Source organism: Nicotiana attenuata, unplaced genomic scaffold, assembly GCF_001879085.1.
Source record: "Nicotiana attenuata strain UT unplaced genomic scaffold, NIATTr2, whole genome shotgun sequence".
In the NCBI taxonomy this organism is placed as follows: domain Eukaryota; kingdom Viridiplantae; phylum Streptophyta; class Magnoliopsida; order Solanales; family Solanaceae; genus Nicotiana; species Nicotiana attenuata.
Genome location: NW_017670244.1, coordinates 712,650 through 724,897, shown reverse-complemented (window position 1 = coordinate 724,897; position 12,248 = coordinate 712,650). Strand labels below are relative to the sequence as shown.

General features: G+C 37.7%; 1 pseudogene; it reads left to right on the top strand.

The window, feature by feature from the left end:
- The first annotated feature begins 3,360 nt into the window (after nt 1-3,360).
- The window catches only part of LOC109236568, a 44,420-nt pseudogene continuing 35,532 nt past the window's right edge, over nt 3,361-12,248 (top strand).

The following is a 12,248-nucleotide window of genomic DNA, read 5'->3' as shown; positions in this document are numbered from 1 at the left end:
AAATTAACATCAATAGAATCCTCATCCTACCACGAGTCTATACATATCAAGAACATCAAAATCGGACTTCAAATGGCCCCTCAAATCCCCACTCAAAGGTCTCTTAATTTCAAGCCCTAATTACCCACTTTTGCTACTGATTTTCCATGGATTTCAAGCCGAAAATGTTAAAATTCATCATAGAAACAAGTTTAGGGTCCAAAAATCTTACCTCCATGAAATCCTCTTGAATTCACTCTTCAATTAGCTCTCCAAAGCTTTCTCCCGAATGAAATATAGTGAAAACCCACTCAAATCGCGAAGGGTGAAATTTATATGTTCTGACCCAGCAAAACCGCATCTGTGGTCACACTATCGCATCTGTAGGGCCGCATCTGCACAAAATCCTCCGCTTCTGTGGAATTTCATTAATAGGCAATTTCTGCTTCTGCGTGACCGCACCTGCGGTCATCGCGGATGCGGAGGCCAAACCACACCTGCGGCCACTTCTGCACACCTGTGCTACATAACCGCTTCTGCGGACTCGCACCTGCGGTCCCCAATCCGCAGGTGCGGAAATGACAGGAACAGCAAAACCTGCAGATCAACTCAAACTCCAAACTTTCCGACAACCATCCGAAATTACCCCAAGGCCCCCGGGACCTCAACCAAAAGCACAAACAAGTCACATACCACCATTCAAACTTGTACCAATCTTTAAAATACCTCAAACAACATCGGATCACCCAAAACACATCGGATTCAAGCCGAAGCTTCCAAAATCTTCCGATTACGCTTTCGATCAAAAAGTATACCAAGCCACATCCGATTGACCTGAAATTTTGCACGCACATCCCAAATGCCACAACGGAACTGCTACAACTTTCAAAATTCCATTCCAACCCCTATATCAAAATCTCACCTATCAACCGGAAAGCGCCAAAATCTCAATTTCGCCAATTCAAGCCTAAACCTTCCACGGACCTCCAAAATGCATTCCGATCACGCTCCTAAGTCCCAAATCACCTAACGGAGCTAAACAATCATAAAAATTCCGATCCGAGTTCATATACCAACAACTCAAAACTTGGTCAAACCTTTCAAATTTCAAGCTTCAAACTGAGAAATGTTCTTCCAAGTTCATTCCGATTACCCTGAAAACCAAAACCAACAATTTACATAAGTCATAATGCATAATATAGGGCTAGACATGTCCGAGAACTGGCGAGCGAAGTGCCAAAGCTCAAAACGACCGGTCGGGTCATTACACTATCCAACTTTGACGTTGGACACGGAAAGTCCACGTAGAAGGCTGCGGCAATTAAGAATGGGTTTTCCATTTTTCCATACAAAAATTCCATGAACTATATAAAGGGTGATGAAGAAAATTTGCCGCATAATTTTTCTTGAGAAGAAAAATCACTTTGTGAAAGTGGGAGTGAATACAAAGCCAAGAGAGAAAATACAATTACAAGACAAGTATTTCTTGTTCTTCTACTTTTGATTTGAGACTTTTGAGAAAAATTTCAACACAATATTTCCTTCAATTTGTTCACGGGTTTCATTGATCAACAAGTTGATAGCAAGGATCGATTTCGGTGTGGATATGCGTAGAGTCTATGCACTATCGAAGAAATTTTGAAACGAGACTCTCTTCACTAGGTACGTATTAGATTCGATCTTTGACATGTAAAAAAATTTTTAATACGAAAAGATCGAACTATGATTGTTATTGTCTTCCAATGCTTGCTATGAACATCTATATGCAATCCTACACACAATACACAAACAGATTATGCAGATTGCGCCTACCATCATCTGCTGGGAAATGTGGAAGCAATGGAGCTCATGTAGATATGTAAACAAGAACAAGTTCAACCACAGCGCTATGAAGTACCAATGAGTCCGGACCATAAAGCAGGCAATTGTGAAGGTGATTCCTGGTGTTGATAGCAAGGTCTAGTGGCCTTCTTATTGTGATAACATAGAAAAACTCAAGCCGGTTCAAACCTGGAAGCAAGTTAGATGGCAAACACCCTCGCCGGATACTATCAAGGTCAATACTGATGGGAGCTTCATCAAAGAACTGGCGCGGCAGGTATTGGGGGTATTGTGAGAAACAGTAATGGTGACTTAATCATGGCTTTCTCAATCAATGTACAGAGTAATAGCAACAATATGACTGAAGCTCTTGCAGTGAGTTTGGAGTGAAATGGTATAGCCATCATGAGTTCACTAATTTTGTTCTTGGAACTCGACTCTCTGATCATTGCAAATATGTTGACAAAGAAAGAGGCCAACAACCTCAAGATTAAGCAGATAGTGGAGAATATTATCAACTCCATAAATGATGCTAATGTCTGCATGGAACACTGTCTTAGGGAGGGTGACTAGGTAGCTAACTGTCTAGCTAAACTTGCTGCTACTTCCAATTAGGCCAAGATTTTCCAGAATTTCCAACAACTACCAAACATGGCTAAAAGTGTATTCCTTCTTGATAAATGGCAGCTGCCCACAATAAGAACAAAGTATGAAAAATCTAATTTCTTTGTTAGCTAGAGTTGTATATAGTGTTTGAAGTGAGGATCTGTGCGTTTTTGTTTTCTCAGTCCTCCTTCATTTTATTGGGTGATGGCATCACCCCTGTTGTATTGTTTCTGAGGTACGGTTTTATGCCCCCCTCACGTTCGTTTTTGTGAAATACAAACATAGCCCAGAAACTCTATTTGGGTAGTTTATATTAAAAAAAAAAGTGGTAGATCATGGCATTAGTGGTTTCATGAGTTACACCAAAGAAAAGACTACTTTCCTGCCAGTTTATAACCACTATCTCACAAGAAATAATGCACTTTAATATTATAATTTTAATATTAAAATGTACTAACACCAACAGTTATAAATTTGGCTAGATAATATAACAGTAAGGATAAATTTGCCGAATAGTATAAAAAAAGAAATATAGATAATATTCAAAAGTAGAGGAGTAAATATGATGATACCTTTACCGTTCTTATAAACGTCAAATGTCTAGCCACCTTAGTTAAGAATCTTTCTTAGCCATATTCCGGAAATTACTAGAGAATTTCCCCAGCATAGTTACAAAAATATTCATATTTTGGCTTCACAAAATTTATTTGTTTACGTCATTGTGGTTCTTTGAGTCAGCTGAACTGTTTTGACTCTGAAGAAAGTTGCACATTTAAGCAAACAAAGTCTGCTTTGACCAGATCTTGACAAACGAAAGTTGCAGATATATATTATATTATTATATTTGTCTTTACATATCCCTTTTCTGGCCAAAACAAAAGCCTATAAAAAACCAATTAACTGACCTTTGAATTATATCATCGAACCAACTAATTATTCTCCATTTATCTCCCAAAATGGAATTCTTCAGCTTGATTTCCATTTTCCTATTTCTATCTTTCCTCTTTTTGTTAAAGAAATGGAAGAACTCCAATAGCCAAACCAAAAAATTGCCACCAGGTCCATGGAAAATACCAATACTAGGAAGTATGCTTCATATGGTTGGTGGAGAACCACACCATGTCCTTAGAGATTTAGCCAAAAAATATGGACCACTTATGCACCTTCAATTTGGTGAGATTTCTGCAGTTGTGGTTACTTCTAGGGAGATGGCAAAAGAAGTACTAAAAACTCATGACGTCGTTTTTGCATCTAGGCCTAAAATTTTGGCCATGGACATTATCTGTTATAACCAATCCGATATTGCCTTTAGCCCTCGTGGCGATCACCGGAGACAAATGCATAAGATTTGTGCCATGAAACTGCTCAATGCAAAGAATGTTCGGTCTGTTGGTCCAAGTGAAGTTGGTTTTGAAGATTGACAAAGGAACTCAAGCATGAACCAGGTCCATTCACATTGTAAACAGACACGGGCAGAATAAAGCATAAAGGATGCACGTGAGGGAGATAAGCTTAACTTGTTATATCTGATATCTCCTGATCGAAAAGGTTGCATGATTGATAAAGGAGAAGGACTCCTTACTCAAAGAGAACACTATCCAAGATAAGGAAGGAGTTAGAAGTTAACGTTAACTAGAACTCTTCCACCATGGAAGAGTATAGCATTGGTACTCTAGTTATTTCCTATTCTCCTAACTCTATAAATTACAGGATGTTCTCACTTTATAGGTATGCACAAACGCTGAAGTTAAACGTAAGTTGAGAGCAAAATAGCAAGGCATTTTACAAGCCATTCTTGTGTGATTCAAGTGTGCGAACCTGATGCTACATGAACCAGATAGAAGAACTAGTTCCAAGTGTCTGTCTTTTAATCTAGTTCGATTTTAGTAGGTATTTTCATATTGTACCTTTCAACTTTATCTAGAAGCAATTGTAATAGGTACTTTGAGTATTCAAGTTATATATAGTTAACTTGAAGTTGTCGCAACAGTTAGAGGCTAGTTGCTACAAGGGGATTAGAGGTAATCCTTAGGTTTACAAAGAGTTTTTGTAAATGTTGTTTCGGCTCAACGATTTTGGTGAAGTGTTGGGGAAAATCCTACTGAGTAGTAGGTCGTGGTTTTTTTCACCTTTTGAGTGGGTTATTTTCCACGTAAAAATACTTGTGTTTTTTACCTTCCGCATTTATTATTTTTGCAATAGTAGTTTAAGGAACACATAGAAGAACCAGGTCCTTCTATAATCTGTGCACGCGAAAATTGGACACCACACAAATTACCCCCCCCCCCCCCCCTTGTGTGGCATTTAAGTATAAACATCAATTGGTATCAGAGCGGGTTATCCTTGAAGAGGCTAACACCTTAGGAAATGATCAATATGAGTGCACCACATGGAAACTGGGAAGGGCAATCCACTGCTAGACCACCACTCTTTAATGGCCAGTACTACTCTTGGTGGAAAAACAGGATGAGAGATCACATCATATGAGAGGACTATGAGCTATGGGACATTGTCACCGATGGTCCATTGGCTAACTTGAAGAAAAATGTTGAAGGAGTAGATGTGCCAAAGACAAGAGCTGATTGCACTACTGAAGACTTGAGGAAATGGGAGAAGAATGCAAAAACCAAGAAATGGCTTATTTGTGGACTTGGTCCAGATGAGTACAGCAGAATCCAAGGCTGTACCACTGCCAAGCAAATATGGGACACACTGCAAGTGGCTCATGAAGGAACACCTCAGGTTAAGAGATCTAGAGGAACTCTACTGTACTCTCAATATGAGAGTTTTGCTATGAAGGAAGGAGAAACAATTCAAGAAATGTATACAAGGTTCACAATAACACTGACAAATGAACTGAAATCTCTTAGAAGGATTATTCCTGAAGAAGAAATGGTTGAAAAGATATTGATTAGTTTTACCTATCACATAGGAGAGCAAAATCACTGCCATCTAGGAATCAAAGAATATTGCCACTCTCCCACTGGATGAATTGATTGGGAATCTTACTGCCTATGAGCTTAGGAGACAGACTATGAAGATGGATGTACCTAAGAAGGAAAGAAGTTTGGCTCCCAGAATCACTGAAGGTTCTGATCTGGAAGATGATGAAACGGCCATGATCACCAAAGATTTGAAGAAGTACCTAAGAAGAGGAAAGGGTTGTTCAAGAAGTGGTAGCTACAGCAAATCAAAAGCTCCTGAGAAACAAACCAATAATGGTTGCTACAAGTGTGGAAAGACTAATCACTATATCAAGAACTGTCCTTTGTGGGAAATTGAGTGGAAGAAGGAAAGAGCTCAACGAAGGAATAGGTTCAACCCAAGAAAAGCAGTAGCAAAGGATCAACAAAGGCTATGGTTGCTGCTTAGGGAGATAGCTCAGATGAAATCTCAGATGATGACGATGATGATGAACGAGCACTTATGGCTAATCTGATGAAGAAGTTGAGGTAAGTGTTTCTCATCTAAAAGGCAAGATTAAATATTTATCTAAGGAAAGGTTATCTAAGTTGCTCCTAGAGCTAATTGATGAATCTATGGATGTAAACAATGAAAAGGAACAACTGTCAAAAGAGTGTATAATGTAAAGGCTAAGTGCAAAAACCTGGAACATATGGCTAGTGAATCTGAAAGTGAAAATGATGTGTTGAAAAAATAGGTTCATGAACTTGACACAACTGTCCTAGAACTTAGATTTGAAAATCTAGAATTGAAATTAAGAACAGGTAAAAAGACAGTTGATCACACACAACTCACTTTAGAAGAAATGTAGGAAAAATGAAAGATAAATTGTACAAAAGAGATGAGTAGATAAGAATCCTAAAGGAGGATCTAAGCAAGGTCAAGCATGAGCTAGATAGAACATGTAAATGGAACAAGTCCTCCGATGCACTTCGTGGCTACATGAACACCATAGTAGCAACAAGAGAGGACTTGGCTTCGGGACCTCTGCACCTAAGTGGGATACCAAAAGCAAGTACCTCACACTGCCTGAGAACAAAATTTGCACACACTATGGTAAAACTAGTCACTTTAAAACTGAATGCACTGCAAAAGAAAAGGCAAGTCAAAAGAACAAAGAATTTGTTCAAGGGAAAAATAGGCTGCCAAGTTGGGTTAAAAAAAATCTGATTCACCCTTTTGCCTATAGAAAGGGACCCAAACTATTTTGGGTTCCTAAGACTAACCCCTGATTTCCTTTTGCAGGTCCAAGTGAAAGAGATCGGCCAAATATGGTACATGGATGGCGGCTGCTCAAAGCATATGACAAGAAGCAAGGACCGGTTCCTTTCACTTGAGGACCTTAAAGGAGGTAATGTCTCCTTCAGAAATGGGAAGAAAGATGAGATCATTGGGGTTGGCAAGGTAGGAAAGACTGATTCTCACTCTATTGAGAATGTCTACCTGATTGATGGACTGAAATACAATCTAATAAGTGTATCACAACTGTGTGTTAGAGGTAACATGGTTGCATTCACCTCCACAAAATGCTTTGTGATTAATCTAATCACTGACAAGATAATTTTGTGGGGAAAAAGAGTGAACAACATATATATTGTGGATCTGTCCACAATCTCAGATAATGAACTCACATTCTTAAGTGTGTTGGATAATGATCATCTCCTTTGGCACAAAAGACTTGGACATGCCAGTCTAAGTCAACTCAACAAACTAGTCTCCAAGGACTTGGTGATAGGAGTGCCTAACATAAAGTTCAAGGAAGATAAAGTTTGTGAGGCTTGTGCAAGGGGGAAGCAAGTAAGATCCTCTTTCAAAAGCAAGAAAATGGTAAGTACTACCAGAACGATGGAACTGATCCATATGGATCTTTGTGGACCAATGAGAACTTTGAGGAGAGGTGGTAAGAGATATGTTATGGTACTTGTTGATGATTACTCTAGGTTTACTTGGACATTATTTCTAACATCTAAAGATGAAGCATTTGACATGTTCACTTCTTTTGTTAGAAAACTCAAAAGAAACTAGGTAATCAACTTGCATCAATTAGGTCTGATCATGGTACTGAATTTGAAAATGCTATATTTGCTGAATTTTGTGATGAGCATTGTGAGCACGTGATTTTTGCCCGACTAAAAATACTCCTACAGAATTCACAAAATAGGTTTTTCTAATTATTTTTCTTCATAGAATTTTTAGGAATTTCTTGTTAAATTATTTTTTACCTTTAGTTGCATATTTAACATTTTAAAATCATGAGAAAAATACCAAAAATGTCTAAAATATTGTATGCATAGCATTTTAGGTCTTAATTGCATTTAGGATTTAATTACATAAGTGAATTGCATTATTATACAAAAAATCAAAAAAAAATTTGGTCATTTTTACATTTTTACCTTTTAGTTACAAATTATTAATTTTAGTCTTAAGTTAATTAATTATTTTTATGTTAGAAATAGACAATTAATTTAATTATACAAATTAGATTTGATGTAGGACTTAGTTTAGGATTCTTAACTAAATTATTGAGCTAAAATCAAGAAAGAAAGGAAAGAAAGCTTGGTTTAGTCCCATTGGGCCACAACCATTTCAGTGGCACAAGACCCCCTCTCAAATTCCCCATATTGGGCCAGCCCATTCCTTTTCCCCCTTTAACCCACCGGACCGACACGCCCCATCTCCCCACATAAAATCTAACCCTTATCTAAACATCTAACCCTAAACCTAGAGACCTCAACCAAAACGGCGCCCATCTCTTACACCCCATTTTTGCCGCCTTCAACCCACCTAAACTCGCCAAACTCAGGCGTGTTCACTCGCACATCGTCCCCCTCTCCTCTCTCTTCCCTCCACATGGTCTGACATGTAACAAACCTCCACTCACTCGAATATTCCTTCGGATTTTTCTTTTTCATGACAAATTCGAATTCTTTCAGACGGGTTTTGGAAAATTGGAGGCCGTAGGATTAAAGTGTTTTGATCTTAGGTTTCCACTTGTCTAAAGTCCGTCATTCAAAAAGAATTTTCGGATTTAATAAAGGTTTGAATTTTTCAGAGTTTTGGAGGAAGATTTTCGGAAGTTTGAGGTCCCCACGCGGTTTCTTGGTGAAGAAGTATAGAAGTTTCGAGATGAAGTATATATTGGGGGTTTTTCTTTTAGATTAAGGGATTTTTGGGGACAGATTTGAGAAATTAGGATTTGTTCTTAAGTTTGGGATTTTTTTTCTTCTGTTTTGGTTTTAGGATTTTGTTTTGTTTAAAAAATATTTATTTTAGTTCTTCTTATTTCGGTTCTCACTAAAAAAAAATCAGAAAATCACAAAATTTCAGCTCTTTTCTATTGATTTCTGGTTCTCAATTCTAGGGTTCGATTCAGCGGAGTTTGTTTCGAGTTCGTCGTCATTGCCGTTCGTCGTAGATTCCGGTCGAGGTTTTCTATTTCTCTATGACGATTTCGGCTGAAATCCATTGTTGCGGATTCATTCAATTTGGCTTGAGTCATTTGCTGTAATTGCTGAAACTTTATTAATTGAAAGGCTAATTCCAGGTATTTCTAATCTCTTTGTTTTGCCTTGGATCTAAATATAATTTGAGCCTTAACTAGAAAGGGGTATGGGAATACATTTGGTTTGTTTCTTTTCGCTGAAATTGCCTAATCGAAGTAGTATTCAACATGTTTGATGAAACCCGAATGGATGACGTGACTGTTAACGTGAGCACGAACCTATCATGTACTAGTTTATTGTTCTTTAATGAGACTCGATATGAAATATATCAGGGGAATCTGCTTTAATGTCTCTCGTTTACTGTCGTTTAGTTCAGCTATTTGAAAGTTTTGAGTTACAACCAGGTTCTTTTCATAAGTAACTCTGTCGCACTCTCTCTGGTGCGAGCTTAGTGGACTATTCACCTCGTCTTTGTGTTCGGTTAATTCCTCACGTTAAAATCTGGGCGTAAGCAGTTAATTCGTTAATTTGATGTGTCGTTCATGATCTCTTCTTGTTGGATCTTGGTCTAAAGTGGTGCTGGAGTTAAATTGTTTCGCTAAGTGTATATGTTTGGACTTGTTCTATTTTCCTTCTCCTGCTCGAAAATTTATCTGCATTGTTACTGCTGCAAGAATTCTGCTCTTTTGAGCTGCTAAGAACAGCCGATTTGAGCAGTCAATTGAGCCGATAACCTGCAGTATTTTAGACAATTGTCTGGACTGCTAGGCGTGCTGAAAATTTGCCCTGTTCCTGCACTGTTTAGGCAGCATATATGCACGTTTTTGAGTGCAAATTCTACACCGCTGGCTCGCAGAGGTTATGATTGGCTGAGTAGTTTATGTGTCTAACTGTGATTTGCTTGATTTTACGATTGCTGATCAAACAGAAGAATTGGTGCTTTAAATTTTTCCAGAAAGTTTTGTTTGTCTTCCCCCCTTTGAACTAAGTTTATGATGGATGGTTTGACATTTTTTTGACTTTTGGATTGGTTATCGTCACCTTGATTTTGATGAATCAGTGTCTTTAATTATGTTGACATCTAACAGTTTCTTTTTCTATGTGAAATTAATGGACTCTCATCTATCTCCCTATTAAAATGAAGTTCCAGTTCTATGTTTCAAAATTAGTACTTCTGATGAGTTCCTTAAATCTTCCTTAATCTCAAATAGCATTTGCTTCAATTCTAGTCATTTGGCAATTTGGCTGTTGTTTTCGACTGATGCACTGGATCTTTGAGTTTTGGGGGAAAGTCATTAGATTCTAGGCCAGCTTCCATGGGAATTATAGTCTAAAGATTCTGCCAGTTGATTGTTCTTCGAAATTGGCATGGGTTAATAGGGAAGGTTAAGGCTCTTATCATATTTGGATCCATCACTCATTTCTTTTATTGTTATTGGTGTTAACATTTATATGTGCTAGATGCCTATTTCATTTGGTTGGATAATATCTGTTTGGATGATTGTTGAATTGCGGGTGGGGGAGAATGACCAAATCCCATTAGTAATTAATTGTTCTCATATTTTAGGACCGGGCCTGGTCAAATGCATGAAATAAGAAAGTAAGAAGGGGTGACTATGAAATTAATTTTTACTTCTTTTAGTTTTATTCATTTTACTTTTATTACATTGTTCGATAGGAACATGCCTAGGCCGCCACAATCTTTAGAATTTTTGTTTGATTCAAGTCGAGAGGTCGCTCCTTTAGTTCATATTCAGGGGAATGCCTCGTATACTCTGTAAATATTTTATTCAGGGGAATGCCCTATAGTACATGTAAATAGAATTGAAGGCGGAGGACATTCTGGAAACGTTTTATAGAATTTAGTATTTTTGTTTTACTTTTATCTTCCTTTATTTAGGTCGGGGTGACCTCAAACCTTTTTGTGTTTATTTATGCATTTGTGTGTTTTACCTTAATTAGAATAGTCTTAAAAGCCAACTAGATCGGGTACGCAACCGTGACTTTTACGGGACTCGGGGAATGCCTAACACCTTCTCCCCGAGTAAAATGAAACCCCTTACCTTGAATCTCTGGTGCTGACTTAATTTTTGAGTCCGAAGTGTTTTAATAGGAAAAATCATTTTTAGAAACGGTGACCTGACACACCGAAACCAATGTCAGGTGGCGACTTTGAAAAAATCCTTTTGAACACAATTTTGTCACTTTCAATTTTGAAAACCTTTTGAGCTTTACAAATATTTTTGTTAATTTTAAAGAGGGGTTAGTGAAGTAGAAAAAAAGGGATGTGACAAGCATGGCAGAGATCATAATTTTTCTGCTCCTAGGACTCCACAACAAAATAGAGTACTTGAAAGAAAGAATAGGACATTGGAAGAAATGGCTAGGACTATGCTTCTTTCTAGTAAACTGCCTCATAGTTTTTGGGCAGAAGCTGTAAACACTGCATGTTACATCATAAATAGGTGCATGACTAGACTTCTTGTTGAGAATACTCCCTATGAGTTACTTAAAGGGAGAAAGCCAAATATCTCCTATCTTAGGCATTTGGATGCAAGTGCTTTGTGCACAATAATGTTAACTCCCTAGGTAACTTTGATTCCATAAGTGATAAGGGAGTATTCATGAGATATTCTTCACATAGTAAAACTTATAAGATCTATAACAAAAGAACTATGTGTGTAGAAGAAAGTGTACATGTGGTTTTTGATGAAACTAACATTCTTTCTGAGAGGCAGGAACATCAAGATGAACTCAAACAATTTGAGAGAAGTGAAGTTTGGCATCTGATACCAAGACTCAAGGAAAGATGAGTAATTGGCACTAAATGGGTCTTCAGAAACAAACTTGTTGAAGATGGAACAGTTACAAGGAACAAGGCAAGATTGGTGGTTCAAGGGTATAGTTAAAAGGAGGGCATAGACTATGATGAGACTTTTGCTCCGGTTGCAAGATTGGAAGCTATTAGACTCCTTATAGCCTTTGCTGCTTACCTGGAATTCACTCTCCATTAGATGGATGTCAAGAGTGCCTTCCTCAATGGCTATCTAAAGGAAGAAGTGTTTGTTAAGCAACCTCTAAGCTTTGAAAGCATGGAATGTACTGATCATGTGTACAAGCTTGACAAGGCACTTATGGGCTCAAGCAGGCTCCAAGAGCATGGTATGAAAGATTATCAAAGTTCCTTGTTGATCATGGCTACAAGAGAGGTAAAATTGACAACACTTTATTCTTGGAGGAAGAAGGTAAATATCTCTTGGTAGTTCAGATATACGTTGATGATATAATCTTTGGAGCAACTACTGATAAGCTAAGTAAAGAATTTTCTAAACTAATTAGGAGTGAATTTGAAATGAGTATGATGGGTGAGCTTAATTATTTTAGGCTTACAAATTAATAAAACTCAAAGGACTATGATCCATCAACAGAAATATG